Here is a 17,672-nt window from a genome sequence, read left to right on the forward strand (position 1 = left end):
TCGGCCGGGGGGCTCGGCTCCTCCCGACCGCTCCCTCCGGGCACGCTGGCCCGGCCCCGGCCCGCCCCTTCCTCGCCGGGTCCGCCCCGGCTGCTGCCGGCACCGCGGGCCCGGGGAGCCCCGGCGGGCGCGGAGGGGAGCGCTGCGGGCGGCGGGGCTGGGCAGGGGCGGTTGCCGCAGGCTCTTGCCCCATCCGCGCCCTGAGCGCACGCCCCGCCCGAAGAGCCTCTAGGGACTTAGAGCCAGCGGCGGTGTGTTCTGGGGGTTGCGGGGGAATTATTTTAAAAGTTCACATAGGGCTAAGCACCATTAAATACTTAATAGTTTAAGCGCTAAACAGTTTTCACCGTTTGTGGAGAAAAAGAAGTACGTTGTTTAATGAGCTGAGCCTAAAAAGCAGGTTATAAAATACATATACATTGCAAGAAGTCTTTGCACGTATTTTCTGTTCCAAAGATAATTCAGGATTATATTGCAATGCCTACAATTGAGTGTTTCTTACCGTCTGCTCCTCTATGCACTTGCTTTGTTTGAAATTATGTCCAACGTCTTTATTCACTCCCTTCCTCTCGTTTGTGTAGGTGGAATTGATCATAAGTTCTGACTACTTTTGCTTCTGACAATATTAAAGTAACATAGAAGTACCCAAGGCTCATTGTTGAAAGGGAATTAATTTTGTACTTGCTCCTTAGTTTCAGCTACTGAATAAATTTCTGTTGTGAAATATTTTTGGGAAAAAACCTATTGAATCAACAAATACAAAGATATGCTCTAGTATAGTGTACCTGAAAAATTAGTTTGCTTGAATTCCTAATGGTGCTAAGTTTTATGAGTTACTCTGCTGTTCATTTTGTCAATGTATTTGAATGGCTGATTTGAGCATTAAAAGAGATGGTGAGCGAATGCTTTTATATAGTCTTGAAGATTCTGATCATTTTACCACCTAACTATCCTAGGTTTATCATATTGTTGAATTTTTTTTCAAGTTGATGTTCTGATTTAATAAAATACTTCTGGTTTTTGTTGTTTCGTTGTTGTGTTGTTGTTGGGGTTTGTTTGGGGTTTTTTGTGTGTGTGTTTTTTTTTTTTTTTGCAGCTGCTGATTTTTATGAAATTATGTGTCTGCATGTCTAGATGGGTTGCTTCTCTTTGATCACTGTGCTGGTCATACATAAAGAACTGTGCTGTTACATAGCAGCGTTTCATCGATTAAGGAATATCTGTGAATGTTTTGGTTTTCTCCCCTGCTCAGTGGTGTGGCCTTGGCTCAAGGGGAGCAGGAGGGACTTGAAGTGGAGTTCTGAGCTCCAGTGTGGTGAACAAGGGGCCAGGAAGCACCAGGAAAAGCTGCTGTAGCTTAAAATGTGCAGTGTGCCCTAGTCCCAGAGCCTTTGGTTTTCATGAAGGGAATAATGACTCGTGTCCCAAATGACTCCACATGACTCACAAGTCACTTAACTCACGCTGCACTTTGTGATAGGCATTTGTCACCTGCTTATGTAAGGACCCTGCCGCAGTGTAAGTAAGCAGGGCCATTTGTGCGCGTACTGTTACCTTTTCTCTCCTCTTTGATCCATAAACCCGGAGAACAGACTGAAGTCCTTTCTAGTCTAAGGTTGCCTTTGGTAGTGAGTTAAAAAAAAACCCTGGCTCAGTGACTGTATTGTGGTTTTGTCTATTTCTGCCTTCTACTGTTTGTTTCGAATCAGCTCTATAAAGTCATGCCAGGAGCTATACATAATAATTGTGAAACCCTTCCTTTTGCTGGAACTACCACATCAAATTTGTACTTCGTAAGGATTTTGAGAACTTTTCTCACTAGGCACAATTTTTTTTCTGTTGATCCCTCCTTTTTCTGCTAACTGTCTGATTGTGGCTTTGTGGAGCTGTGTAACCTGATTTTGTTTTCCCCTGGGGAGCTTGGGGACAACATACCTTTTTGTCTTTTATGAAATGCTTTCTGAGTTCATTAAGCCTTCTTCATTATCTCAAACCTCTCACACTCATCAGTAGTCACGTCTAGCTTTTACAGCAGTATCCAAACCTGTATCTTGTTTGGTGTTTGTTTTAATATTTCATAAAATATTTCATCTTATTTATCCTGATTTTGTAAAGGAAATAAAAAGGAAAAGTCTAAAATATTGGCTTTTAAATTAGGACTATTTAAAATAAAGGAAACCAGTAGAATTATGGAAAAAGTTAGTGTTACCGTCAAGAAGAAATAGGAATGCAGTGGACAGCTAGATTTTTCATATGTGTTAGAAGATAGAAGCTAGGTCAGTAAGCTGGTATTAGATATGAATATTTTATTTAATTATCTGATTAATATGGTACATACATAAAATTACTTTGTAATTTAAATTTAGAAAGCCAGTTGGAAAGGGTGCCATCAAATACCATTTTACAGAATATATAAAATGTTTAATTAAGCAGTAAAGCAATATAAACCATCTGCTTCTATTGAAAGAGTCAAGATGTTAGAAAGCCATTTCTTTTAATTTAAAACATCTATGCATTTTTGATTGCTTTAAAATTAGCATTCAGCTTTCAAAAGGACTTGCTTATTTTTTCCCTGCAGTGAAATATGCAATAACTGTTAATGAAGAGGACTTTGAACAGAAATTCTGTTCATTTAGCACTTTTAGAACTTTATTTTAACAGACCAATTTTTGTCAGTGAAGTTTCTTGTTCTTGCTAACAGTTTAAAGATCAAAAGCTGCAGTTTGATGCTTTCTGTAGATTGCTTGGTGGGTAATTGACAAGGAACTGGGTTTTATTGTATTCCGTTCATCAGTTGGGCCTTTTCCTCCCAACTATTTCCTTGGTGCTCAGTAGCTGAAAGTGTCATGAGACACAGCTCTTTCAGGCCAGAGTGCTGCAGACTAGCTCCTCTTGCAGGCTGCTGAAGAGGCAGCATGAACTCCCAGAATCACATAACTTGTGTTTCCTGGCGGGAGAAGGGCTGTGAGCAGAAGGGAGATGTCTCTTCAGTCATTCCCAGTGGCAAAATTCCTGGGGAATCCTTGCACAGATGAAAGCCACCTGCCAAATCCAAACTAAAACCTAACCGTTCAAAGGAGCTCACAAGGAATTCCTTATCCTTGTTAGCAGGTTTTCAAAATCTGTAAATGGAGCATGGTGAATTGAACAGACAAAGCTGTATTTGTCTGGAACTTCCAGGTTTATTTGGAGGTTCTCTGATGCAGTTGGAAAGCTGTTTGCAGGGTGATTTGTGCCAGTTTTGAAAAGATGAGGAGATAAAATGAGGTATATAGCTGTGGGGGCAGAAGTTTCCTGTAACGTATTCTTCACAGTCTAGGGGTTTCTTTACAGACCTTGAACACAAAAATATGCTTTCTGTCTGATGGGGTCTGCTAGTTGTTGATTTTTGAATTCCTGCCTATGGTGTTATAAAGTGTTTTTTTCTCTTGTACATTCCAGGGCCTTGCATCTCACTTTGTTTCCTAATGGCTTCACAGAAATCTTTATAACTGTTTTGATGCACAGTTTTACATGTACAGACACTGTTATAAGAACCTAGTGTTAACACCTGTGCTTTTGTAAATCAAAATAGGACAGATAAGCTGTGAGAGCCAATATTTTGCAGGCTTTTCAGGCGTCTTAGGTGAAGAGGCATTCAGAGATGACTTCTCTATAATTGGCTGAAAGGGTAAAAATGTTGACAGATTTGATTCCAACACCCCTGTCTTCCCTTCCTCTGTAATGGCATAAGAGTTTTTCCTAATTCAGTAATAATTTAAGGATGGGGCGACTAATTTGTATGCAAATCCATAAACTTGACTGGGTCTTAAAAAGCTCCACATCTGCAGTGAGACCTCACATAGAGGGCCATGCAAACAGCAGCAGTGTAGCAGCTGGTGGAGCTATCTGAGTATCCTTGAAGAAGTTTTTATTAAAGAAAACAGAAATAAACCCCAAGATTACAGCTCTTCAAAAAGTCTAAATCAAAGCAGAAACCTTGAAAAATGATAGATGTGTCACATTGGAAAAGAGTGGCAGTCATCTGTCAATGTACAAGAAAAGGGCAAAAAAATGGAAGATGTTCTTAATATTCACAGTATTTAGTCAATATTTTGTACAAGATGAGCTTTCTGCTTCTCCTTTATCACTTAAACTTCTCTTTGGGGGTTTTAGAGTTTTAGCAGCCTGCTCTAATTCTGCTGACATGCAGCCACTTTGTGTGGTGCACTAGCCCCTTTTTGGCAATTCTGAGCTGTCTGGCCCTGTTTGGAAACAAAACAAAGCATTCCTATTGCACTACAGAGATGTCCCATGTCCACAAACTGCATACTACAGCTATGGCCCATGAAGAGAAAGTCAAATTATTGACTTTAAGCTGATGATATGAGTTAGGACAAAATGAGACAAGTCTGTTTCTCCTGCTTCCTGCCTTCACTGCAAAGCTTTCTTGTTCCTTAATGCTGGGTCTCCTGGTGTGTGTGCATGTCTGGCTGGGTGACTTGCTCCAGGCTGAAACCCAGATTTTCTGCTCCCAGTTGATGAGTTTATACCTGGGTGCTGTGCTCTTTATGGAGAGCAGTTATTCCCTTTGTAGACGCTTTAGTCCAAATCTAGCTACTTGGACTGGGAAAAGATGTGTTCACAGGAAGCAGAGGCAAAAGTTATAAAGGTGAAAAAAGTCGGTGATTGGGCAAATTTGGTTTGAGGCTAGGAGATAACAAGTCTTGCTAGTTGAAGGCAGTGAAAGGGACTGCTTGGGTATACCAGTTTAGTTATTTAAAGATTAGTACCTTTCTGTATTAATGCCTCAGGCTGTGATCTTTCGTCTCACTGTTGAACACTTATTCACAAAAATAGCCTTGGACATAATGAGCATTATTCTTGTAAAGTGGGTGGCTTTTCAGAGCAAGCTGTATGGCGTTATTTGCACAGGGTTGGTGTACAAGTCTATCAGAATTGCATTCTGTTTGTCTTTGTGCTTCAGTATTTCCTTGTGGCTGTTGCATTTTTTCTAACCTGAACCATAACATGCAGCATGTAGTGGAAACCATACATCCTCAATTTATCTCTGTGTTCTCCTACACACTGTGGCAGCTTGTCTGCAGACTAGAAACACAACTGTTCCTCACATAGGTCATTCTTTTGGTTTTATTTAACTACTGAAGAATGAATCAGGTGTTTGACTGTTGTCTGGGGAGCTGATGCTGTCCCTTCCACACTGCAAACAGGTAGAGGTTTATCCATTATGGATGAAACACCACATTGCATACCCTTGGGTTCTGTGTTAACATGACCTCTTCAACCTATATTGTAGCTGTCTTAAAATACAGTGGGGTTTTACATCAGGTATCATGCTTAATTTGGTTCTGAAGGTGGCATTGTGAGGAAAAGCATTCATTTCCACTGGTATGTCATATACATTGCTTATACATCTGACTGTACAGGGTGATGCAGTTTAAGCCTTTGAGATAGTGCAGAGAATTTAAAACTGATCTATTTGCATTTCTACTTTGTTTACATTGTATTTATTACTTATAATGAAAAGAAAATGCTTAAACTCCCAGTGGATAAACCAAATACATTATTTGAAGTTTCTTGTGATTCACATTCAGAGATCTTTAATGAGCCTGAGGAATGACTGCCAACTCAACTTCCTCATTAATTTAAAACTAACGTTAACAGCATTATTTTTATCTGTATTCCTTTAAAATTGTTCCCTCTGCTCCTGTTAGATTCATGATCCATAATAGATCCTTAATTCATGCTTTGAATCATCATTTAGTTATAACTTATATGCTGAAATTGTAATTAAGCAATGATTTCTAAGGAACAGTAGCTTTTAAAGCATCTATCAATTCAGTCAGCACTTGAGACATTTGCCATAAACATGTGTGCTAAAGTCAAAACCCCACTGTTTTAGATGCCCAGTCTGGTTGCTGGGGTGGATCCTAAACTGCTTTTCTTGTGGTGTGAATTGGTGTAATTTTATTAACTCCCTGGGAACTATCACAATGTCTTCTTCACAACCCTGGACAGCTTGTGTTATTTCAATTTCTTTACTGAGTGGTGTCTGAATTTTAAAAATTGCTTATGTTTGATTTTGACTCTGTTTAGTTTGAAAATTTGTTGTAAAATATGTTGTTTCTTATAAGCGAATAAAAGGCTATTAGTAGCACTATTATGAATTAAATGCTATTCAAAGTAAGAGGAAACTGTTCAGCACACATGGTCTCAGTTCTATGAGCACTTTGCATTCATGAGCGTATGAAAAAAAAACCAACCCAAACCATGATTACACTGAAGGGCTTATACTTCAAAAAACAAACAAATGTGTGTGTGAATGTTGGCAGAACTTTCATCTGTGCAATCAAGGTCATAGATTTAAATGCTACAGAACTGCCATAATGTATTCACTTGATGCAAGAATTTATCAGAATGTGGTTGAAGCCAGTTACTGTGATTAATTTTTGCTATGTAAACTATCATTCATACATTGCAAATCAGCATGCTTCAATCCTGATTGTCTTTGATATTTATTGTAGGTATGTAAGCAGTTTTACACTGCTTGGCATTTGTTCAAAAGTACTGGATTTACTAGGGGCTTTGTCGTTGTCTTTAGAGTAAACAACTTTACTCTCAGCATTCAAGCCCTGCTGTGGTTTAAGCTGGCTGTGCTGGGGGGGATGGCAGGTGTGAGGCTGCCCTCCAGCAGCTCTGTCCTGCCCTGGGACCATGGCAGGAGGAGAGCAGTGCCAGTTTGTGTGCTCTTGCAGTGGGACCTGGGTCCCACACAGGCTCAGCTCCCACCTGGATTTGCTTCTGTGTTTCAGGCGGGACTGTCTCTGATGAAGTCAGGGATGTGAGAGTGCAGCCACTTGTCTGAACTGGGCTGTGGCACAGAGGAGTTGGGCTCACCCAATTGCACTGACCTCAGCAGCACAGTGGGCCTATGGAAGAGCACTGGATCAGAAAGTACCAGGCTCAGTTGAAAGGGATGTTTTTCCAGTATTATCCTCTATGAAGGGAAAAAACATGGAACTCATCCCAGCTAGGAGGCAGCAATTTAATGCTCAAGTCTCTGTTTTCACTCCATGCCATGCACTGTACAAAGCAAAGCTCCCAGAAGAGCTGCCTTGGTCTGGTTTAAGAATATTTGCTTTGGCTCAGCCCCAGGCAAAACAGTTTGCTGGACTAGCTGCAGTAAGAGCTTGGAGCTGCACAGTTACCCTGCTTGGAGGTAGGATAGTGGGTTGGCTCTTGTGGCTGCTGATTTCCTAAGGAGCTCAATAGAGAAGTGGTTTAGGATCATAGAACTGTCTAAGTTGGAAAAGACATTCAAGATCATGAAGTCTAACAGCAAATTTTTCCTAATATCCAGTCTAAATCTTCCATGGCATAACTTAGGGCTGTGGAGGGGATAGAATATAGTGAGAAAATAGTGCAGAAGGTAGTCTCACCCCTGAGGAGCTGCAGCTGTACTAATCACCAAAGATTAGGAACAGGCCTGCCCTTAACAGGCCATAGCTGTGTCCAATAAGAAGAGGAGTGCTACAAAAGAGTGGGTTAGCTGGGTGAGGAGAGATATGGAGTTTCTTGGTTGTGCTGTGAGGCGAGATGCAATTTGTTGGTTCTGCTGTGAAGGGAGTTGGAGTTGTTGGCTATGAAGAAGAAGGAGGCAGTGCTGTGAGGAGGTGCCCATGAGAAATCACTGAGAAGGTGTGGGAACTTTTGAAATAACGGGACAACATAGGGCTATTTTCTTTGGTCCTCTCATTTGTTACTTGGGAGAAGAGACTGACCCCAACCTCTCTTACATCCTCCTTTCAGGTAGCTGGAGAGTGATAAGGCTACTGAGCCTTTTTTTTTGCCAGCCTGAACAACTCCAATTTCCTCAGTTGCTCCTCAGAAGACTTCTGCTCCAAATCTTCCACCATCCTCATTGCCCTTCTCTGGACACACAGGTCAGAATAAATACTCACTTTATTTGTTTGATCTTATTTTATATAGGATGCTTCCATAAAACTACTTCAATCACAGACTAAATACAAATGCGATTTTTGATGTTGTATTGAAGGATGCAATATTTTAAGGATTAGAGAGAATGTTGACTGAAGCTCTTTGACATAAAATACACAGCTACCAAAAGGGATTCTCCCTGGACAAACTTAAATTGGTAGCTATTTATTCCTTTGATTATTTTTCAAAATTTATCTTCCAAGCATGCTAAAAAATCCCAAACACCATTATTTACCCAGCCTGTGGAGACCTGTAGTACCTATGAAAGATATAAGGCAGTTCATATGAATTGCAGGATAATTGAGCTTTGTAGAAGGTTGTAAATTAATTTTGTTTGAAAACCTAGGTGATGATGTATGCAATATTTGGCAATACTTTCTAACCCATAATGATGTGGGCTAGCTTGTTTTACTAATAGCTAAAACTAAAAGAAGCGTTGACTGCATTAGTATTGAAAATCTGGGATATAATTATCCATGTAATTTTGCACTGAAGAATCAAGAAAGGAAAATGTGACATCATGTATTTATTTCTATTTGTCTTGGTTCTTACTTAAATAAGGTAATTTAAAAAAATGAGAAACCCTATTAGAATCTAGTTCCTTTAAGTCTGTAGTTCTGTTAACTGATTGAACTCTGGCATGTATGTACTAAAAGCCCAAGACTCTGCCTGATGCCATTCAACATGTTCTTTTAGGCAGTGCCACTGTTTGAGAGATTGTACAGCCAGGGTCTGTGCTCAGCCAAGGAATTTAAGGAAGACTAAGATAGTGAAGGTGTCAGACTCTGCTCATTGTACCTTTTCCCTCTATGGGCCATTCACTTCAGAGTTGGACTCAATCATTCTGGTGGGTCCCACCAGAGTACTCTGGGTTTCTGTGTGATTCAGTGAATTTGCAGAGGATGACTGAAACCAGCCTTAGCAATGCCCCGTGGACATTGCAAGGAAAAAGTGTTAGATGAAAAATATTAACTGTTCTGAAGAGGGCTTAATAGGCCTCTTAATCTAGTGATGTGCTAAATGTTTATTTTTGTTTTTTAAAGTAAAATATATTTAAACTGAGGACTGTGGAGCAAAACAAGAGTGTGAATCCTATCATTAGGAAGTGAGGGAAGCATGAGTCTTTTTTCTTTTTTTGTGTTTCTGTCAATGACAGATTCTAATCTACAGGTTTGTTTTGGTTATATCCTATATATGCAGCTCTGCTAATTGCATATATGTAATTGTCAGGTTACAGGTAATGCTTTATTTGTCCTAGAAGAGGCTGTCTATCTTGAGCCATTTTTCTCAAGGCAAAGCTCTGTGTTCTCCAATGAGTGGGAAACAAAAAATATAAAAACACAAGGTTGGGCAAGTGCTAGATTGGCATAGGGATTTTATGCGTGTAAAATTTGTGGGTTTTTTTTTTCAGTTTGTTTCTTTTCTTTTAGCAGTTTATAGAGAATGAAATAAAACAATTTATTGTGAAATTGTTACATGCCTTGTCAAAACTGCTGCTTGTATTATATGGAGGAAGAAATACTAAACATTTACATGGAGCTGCTCATGGCATTGTGTCAGGGACAGTATCCTGAGATTCACAATATGGGTTTCCTTTGCTTAGGGAGGAAAAACAAAGTCTTTCTTGCTTCAGCCCACTGGCCCATCCATGCTGCTTCAGCTTGGCTTCTCTGGTGTGCTTGGTGGGAAAAGAATGGCTTGGGCTTCTGAGTGGAAGACAAGAATGTGTCTTCCATTAGTGTGGCTTTTAATACGATTTTAACTAATTGATGGTAAAGTTGTCCATCCACCCGCACACTTTTAATGCCCTGATTTAGTTATTGTGGAGCATTTAATAACCTACTTGAGAACCTTGTGTGTTCTCATGCTTGTATCAGTGGGGAAAACATCTACTGACCTGGGTCAAGCAAGATTAAACTCCAAGTTGCTGTGAATTCTACTTGAATTACTGAAACAACTTTAAGGTGTTCATGGGGAAAGAGATATTTTTGCATATATGTAAGGTATTCCTTTAGGTATTAAAAAGATTCTCTTTTTTTTAATATACAAATAGGGGATCCACTTCTAAGATTAGTTTTGGTTTTTTAAAATATCTCAAAATGGATTTCATGTAATGTTTTCCTTCTTTTACACTTCAGTGTGAAGTTACATGTGTAATTACATAATATTTGGATCTTATGTTTGTTATACGGAACCACAAAATTGACTACACTGATTTAAGAATTTGATATGTACAAATACATAAACCTGTTTAACTGGGAATGTGATTTTTGTTTTTCATGAACAGTGAACTTTTATTTAGAAGGTAACTTAAGTAGGATGTTGGCACTTACAAGTGACCGATACAATCTTTTATAATTCCAAGTTTGTGTCAGAGCTAAGACACTAGAGGGAGCCCCTATCACAGTTGTCTGCACTGAGAGAAATGGCTTCACAAAGACAAAACTATTTCTACTAATGAGTAATTTAAAGAAATTTCTTATGGCTTTGTGATACAAAAGAAACTATCACAGTACTATAGCACACTTAGTTCAAAGCATTTTTGGCAGTCTTTCAATTCACAAAGGCAGTTGTCCCTTACCACTTTCTGCATTTTTTGAGTATTATGAAAAGAGTACAATAGAGGAATCTGTTCTGGTGCTTACGTAATAGAAAACAATTTATGGCTGTTCTCTTTTAAACAACTCTCAAGACTCTGTGAGTGCAGTAACACAGAGGAAAGGCTTGAGTACGTGTGTGTTGAGGCATTCTGCTTGTTCAGGCTGCATGGAAACACGAGACATTTGTGATGTGCTAGAAGACAAGATTTTACCTCTGTTTGTGAATGCCTGTACATTGCATGTAACTTCCTGCCGCGTGTCAGTGAGCACATAAAAGATGGCTCCTGCAGCAGTGAGCAGCAGCGTGTGCCAGCCCCTGGGCAAAGGACCTTGTGTCATGCTACAGCAACCCAGGGGTCATGGCTATAGCAATTATTTAACTGCAGTCTTTAACCTTTTGATTGCACTTTTCCCCTCACTAAATAAAGAGGCTTTAGAATTTAGCAAGGTTTTTGTCCAAGACCGTTTGCTTAAGGCTGCCCCTGTGCTGCATGATGTTGTTTCCATCCTGTGCCTGTGCTTCCTGCCCATGGTACTTTCAGGTGGTTGTGCCCACCCAATCTCCTCCTATTATATACTCAAAATAACACTCAAACCCACAAGATGGGAAATGTTACCAGCTTCAGTCTGGATGCAACTGGGCTCACTCGAACTAAGAGTGCAAGGCTGGATGAGATTTAAAAACAGTCTTTAATTTTAACTTCCCAGCCTTATATTCACTGTGCTGAATACTTGACTTCAAGGAACTGGAAGATGTAGTGTTTTCAAAATTTCTATTCATAAAGGATAGTTGAGAACGTGTTGTTTTGATAAAATGCAGTATTTATTAATTCTGAGAGACAACTTCCACATTTCATGTAGCAATTCACAAGGGATTCAATACTGAAGACCTTCAATATCCTAATTGCAGTTTTAGTCTCTTATTTTAAAAATGTTGGCGCTAAATCCATCAAAATCTGTTTATAAAGATAGCATTCAATATTAACTGTTTTTTACTTCCATTCAGACCCCTTTGTCATGCTTCTAACAGCAAGCATTTTTTTCAACACTGCATTAGCAAATGATTATGTAAGTGTGTGCTGCAACTTATTCACAGGGTAGGTAGTATCAACATTGTATTTACAATTCAAATAGGAGCAGAGATGTATGTAATTTATCAGGACACCCTCTCTCCATCCATCTGTTAAGTGTGTTCTTAGAATCCTCTAACAGAAAGCACAAACCCAAACATCTTTCCTCAGCATGGATACTGTTTGTCACTATGCACTACACATGATTTACTGCAGACCGGTTTTCCTGGACTATTGTGGTTTTGTCCTTCTAATCACAAGGACTGTTTTCTTAAGCTTTGCTAAGATTAGTAGAAAATTACTCCTAATAATTATAAATCTCAGTTGCTTGTACAATTTTTTACAATTAGCAGCTCTTATGTATGTTTGTGTATGTGTTTTAATAATCAAAGTATGTTAACGGAAAGATTGTATACATGCAGTGCAAAGCTACTATTAATATTGTTTTCATGGTTTGAAGAGTAGTCAGTGCTTTTCCTAAAGTTCTCTGTCCATAGCACAGAATGAGCACAGAACTGGTAATTTTACCAGACCACAGAACTGGTCTTTGTGGTGCTTAGTATGGATCTACAGAAAGGTTTTAAATATCTGCCAGCTGATTTTTTTCCAACACACCTTTCAAGCAAAAGGATATATCTATTCCCTTTTTGAAACTGGCAAGTATGATATTCAGATCAATACTGCAGTAACAAGCAACTTTATGTACACCTTTTAGGAAAAGAAAAGCAAAAACTCCTTAGCCTTCTGAAACTGAATGTAAAGTCTAGATGCATGTCTTTACAGCACTCCTGTTTTCCTGAAGGTCTGTGACATTAGCACTTCCTTACCCATTGGAATAAAAATAAGCTGAGTTAGCATAAACAGTAGGAATGTAGTTAGTTCTTCTGATGCAACTTTTCTTTCTTGTTAAAACAGGCTAGGGTCCATTACACAGCAAATTGGCAGCAGATTTGGGAGGTAATTCCCTTTTCAGAAGTGCAGTGATAAGCAGCTAGAGAGAGAAGGACTCCTTAAAGACTTTATGTAACACAGCGACACCAAGAAGAGAAAATAGTCCCAGGTTTGTAGGCTACTTGCAGCTTAACAAGCTGTCATGTTAGGAAATCTTTTATGACTGCCCACTAGTTTTCCATTACCAAAATAATGTGTGTTGCCCCACAAAGGCATGTGAATCCCACATTGATTTTGTCAGTTCCCTGCCTTCTCAGTGTTCATTTACCCACTGTCTTGGGGAGTTTGGCTCTAAAAGGCACCTCCTGTTCAAGTAGCTATTTCTATTGGATGTAGAGCATGGAAAGCTCAAATTAGGGAAAGTATCTCGCTGAAGGACTTCCTGTGCAAGTCATGTTCTAAGTATTTTTCAGACAACAGTTTACCTGGCTGGGATTGATGTATTAAACAGTGTTCAGGTGTTGGCAAAAGGCTGTACTTGCCAGATCTCAGAAATTCAACTTGAGAATCTGGGAAAGTACTGACTTGAGGATCTCAGAATTTTCTCAGTATCTGGAGATGAAGATTTCTGCATGGGACAGAACTAACAACCCAAAAATAGTGAGGTACTGAGGTTAAATGGCTGTGAAAATCTTCTGAAAGCTTAATTTGGAGGAGCGAAGCCATTTATTTGTTTGAATGATTGACAATTCAATCACTAGTAATTCACAAGTTTCCATTAGACTGAACGAAGAATATGCTGGTCCTGCATCACAGTGATGCATTTAGAAAATAATTCTAGCTTTCTATAATTGTTTACATGAATAACAAGGTTGAAAGAAAATAACTGAAAACTAATTGGTGTCTCTACTTCTAGCCATGTATGCAGTTCTATTTTAAGATAAAAATTTTGAAGTGCCCTTAAAACAGAAAATTCTTACAGTTTTGTGTTAAAGGTGATTGCTAAGCTGCAGAAGTAAACCATGGCAGGGTTTTTCCACTTAGCACAAAGGGGTGATAGTGATGTGTGTCAAGTCCCAAACACTTGCCTACTTGTTCCGTGTACTTTCCAGTCCATCGTGTAAAGAAGAAAACTCATTATTATGGCATTTCTTTTGCATTTGTGAGTATTCTGAGAAATATTTTGTTTGCATTCTCTCATGTGAAAGGGTGGAGCTGCAACATAAGAGATCTCTTGGTAGAACCTTGTTATAACTAGCTGTCTTGACCTGAAGCTGTGTAAAGAGCAAATAATACACCACTGGAAATCTGTACTTAAGGATCGCTATGGAAACATGTTTGGTGGAAATAGATGTCCTGTGTCCTGTTTCCTTGTGTAGTAATTGGAAAGTTTATGGGCTTGAGTTTGTTTGGCTGGACTTGGATGAAGGGTTTTGTGTGGATTGGGTTTTTTTGGGTTTTTTTTAGTTTTTTTTTTTTTTTTTTTAGTACTGCTATGAGTAGGCACAACTTCTCAAGAATGGGCTGTGTTTAGAGAAGAGCAGGGTGCTGGCCAGAATGCCTGAGATATTGGATAAACAAATGATGAGCTTTTGTCCAGTCTTATTCTGGATGATTCACAAACTAGAGACAAGAGTTAGTGAAGGATTTTGTTTAATCCAAGTGATGAGGACACATGTTTCCACAATAAAATGACTGCATTTCAGGGGCTATGTGAATATAGCTTGATGTTTTCACTGTATGTCTATAATAAAAGATTAATTTAATAATAATACACTTGTTTTAAACATTTATCTACTTTGTTTATTATCCATTTTGGGGAAATATTGTTTTGTTGCTGATGCCAGTATAAGTGGGAAGATATCAAGTAAATTACATTACATTTAAAAAAAATTAATTTTTGAATGTTTTAATTTGTATGTTATTTTAAATTTTATTTTAAATTGTTTATTTTTATTTAATTTGAAATTATTTTAAAAAGTTATTTAAATTTTTTATTTTATATTTTTTTTGGTTTGGGGCTTTCCTTTTCTAATTTTTTATTTTTAATTTTAAAATTTTATTTATTTTATTTATTTTTATTTTATTATATTATAGAGGTATACAAAATAAATTTCAATGAACTACAGCTCATTTAGAGTTGTTTCCTATTTTGTGAGGAATTAGGAAGCTAATACTTATGATTAAGATCGGAGTAATACATTTTGTCCATCCTAAGAAGTTTATAAGGTAATTGTGCTTTCTTCTTAATTCCTTAACAATATGTGGCCTTCATTACCTTTAGGCAGATGCTTTCTGGAGACTTATATTTTACTGAACAGTAATTTATTTCTTGCTGTATAAAACCAAAATTCTATGGTCTAAGCTGAATGGAAAGGAGTATCATCATCAAAACTAAAGTTACCTTAAGCCAGGGGGATGAATCTGTAAAAGAGAGATGATGAATAAGGGGTGAACATGAAGTTAGGAACTTGCAAGAATAAGTTTTGGAGGATGTCCTCTGTGATTCTACCAAACTTAGAGTGCAAAGGAGACTGACAGGAGCCTTGTGTAGACGCTGCTATTTTGGCTGATTTGCACCATTATTAGCTGATGAACCAGAGTTTGCTTTCTCTTCTCTGCCTTCTCCTGCTGCAGTATATGGAATTGGCTTCTGTATTTCACCCCTTTGTCTGAAACAATGAGGGTTTAGTGTAGAAGAAGAGATGATGTACTTAATTAGAAAATAAGAAGTGGTTGTTTTGTTCTTACAATACTACATGTCCTCAATTTCAGATTTGGGATGACTTGCAGTATTTTGAAATTAGTAATTTTTTCATTGCTAAACCACATTTTGATAAGTTTTTTGTGTCTAGTTTGTGTAACATGATACATTATTCAGTTCAGAAGTCATCTGACAGTTTTATGTTTTGAATTCTCTGCTGTTCTACCTTATATTACAGAATCACTAGGTTGGGAGAGGCTTTCAAGACCATTGACTCCAACCCATGCCCTAACACCTCAACTAAGCCTGAGTGCCACATCCAGGTTTTTTTTAAACACATCCAGGGATGGTGACTCCACCACCCTGTTAAGTTATTCAACTTAGGATTTTCTGTGACTGTTTTGAAAATGAAATTGTTTCAGTTATTGAAAATATTTACTTTCCTGTTTAAGAAACAAAGACCCACTCCTGCTAAATGATGAACAGCTTTCATTGTGCTAATGACATTTCATGTCTCAAGTTATGAGGGATACTTGAGTGAATGCTCTTTAAATGTAATTTCAGATTTCTGTAAGCATGAGCTCCTCTCTATGCACAACAGTAAGCTTAGGCAATGTTGTTAGCAAATACTCTGAATCTCTGGCAGCACCAGTATGACTAATGGGCTCAAAAAGATAGTTGATTTTTATTCCCTCATGTGGGATCTTGATTCTACTAGATCAAGTATCCTATTTATGGGATTTGACCAAAACATTTTAATATATTCTAAACCTTAAGTAATGTGTAATATTTTATAATCATCACCTTATGTCCCAGGTGCTAATACTGGCAGGTGAATTCTCCACTGCCATATCTAGCAAATATCCTGTTACTACTTATGCAATCAAAGGTTATATATTTTTTCCAAATATTTGTTAGCCATATGCATTTTATATAGTCACTTATTTTCTTATAAATACTCAGGGAACACTGTAAATCTGACAGATTGTCTTAAAAAATACATCTCTTTGCCTAGTTTAAACATTAATTTTTCAGTTTAGAAAAATTCATGTTACATGTAAATCTGATTTTCAAAATTCTTTCAGAATCTTGCATATCCAGAGATGAGTAAGAGCTATGGCTAGCATTTCTCTTGTCAGATTGTGTCATAGTTTCTCCTTTATATAGTTGTAATTCCATAAGCTAATTAATAATTTTAGCAAATTAAACTGGTAGAGGGTACTGATGAATGATATTCCAGTGCTGATTAACAGCATGGTCTAAGGTTACTTGATTAAATGTGTTCTGTGTTTGTTTAGAAAGGACAGATAGACTGTGTTACTTGCAGCATGAGCAAATTGCTAAGTCAGATCATTGTTCTGTTTTTCAAAAAGCAATAATGAGAGATAAAGCCAGATTTTTTCATTATGGTGCAAGTGAGATTAATGTACATGCAGAAATGGAGAAAGTGCTTTTTTTAGAGACTACAGCACTGTCTAGCAAGTATAAATAAATGGGATGTATGTGAGTTCAGCCTCAAACTATGGATAATTTAGCCTTGACTTGGTCTCTGTGTTGCCATTCTAAAAATAGAATTAATCTATTAAAGATGCTGAATGCAAGCAATCTTTTTCCTTTTATTCATTAGTATAATGCATTAGAGAATCAGACTGGATATAAAAAGTAGAATATTTAATGATACATATGTATACAAATCTGTGTATGTGCACATATATAACTGTACATGTGATACACAACTGCATACTTGGTGTCCTCTGCTTTTTGTGGAATCGTTGGTACCTTTATCCAAAGAAGATCCTATTTTTTAACTCTAGTGTCACTTGTCATATCATTTTGGATGGATAGTTGTTCCTAAGTATTCCTTGATGCTAATAGGCCTTGCTAACTCCCTGTACAGAGCTGTGATGTGATGGATGCAGGTTTGTTTAACAAGAGTAACCACAGTAACAGGTGTGTGTTTCTGTAGATACAGGAATCACAGGCAAGTTAATGCTCACAGAGTGGTGCAGCAGAGAACAGAAGAGTGCTGAAATTAGGAGACAAGGAGTGCTGCATTAGATGTTACAGGTGACAGGAATATACATATGTTTAATTTGCTTCCTTTTTTTAAGTGCTGCAATGATAAAGGCCATTTTGTTATTTTAGAATTAAAAAAAAAAATTACCTGTGAAATGCAGCTGTATTTCTATCATGGAGTTAGAGGCATTGACATTTACTATTTCATTCTTAACAGGATTGGTCTGTTCCTCTATGGTAGTTGACTTCTGTACACCATGTACAGTTCTGTAACTCAGAAGTAAAAAAGTGGGCATCATGAAACAATTCCACAAAACTTGCCCTTTTTGATTAATACACAGGTTATATTTAGTTTTGCAAAGCACTTTTAGGTGTGCTGTTTTGGCCCAGAGT

At 37.9% G+C, this 17,672-nt stretch overlaps 1 protein-coding gene across 1 annotated transcript in view; it reads left to right on the forward strand.

Moving 5' to 3' along the window:
• The window catches only part of PDE1A (phosphodiesterase 1A), a 197,767-nt gene that overhangs the window by 422 nt on the left and 179,673 nt on the right, over positions 1-17,672 (forward strand). Inside the window, exon 2 of the mRNA XM_058809758.1 lies at positions 7,810-7,943. The gene's annotated coding sequence lies outside the window, so the exon portion shown is untranslated. The remainder of the gene's footprint in view (positions 1-7,809; positions 7,944-17,672) is intronic.

This window comes from Ammospiza caudacuta, chromosome 8 (assembly GCF_027887145.1).
Source record: "Ammospiza caudacuta isolate bAmmCau1 chromosome 8, bAmmCau1.pri, whole genome shotgun sequence".
Taxonomy (NCBI): Eukaryota; Metazoa; Chordata; class Aves; order Passeriformes; family Passerellidae; genus Ammospiza; species Ammospiza caudacuta.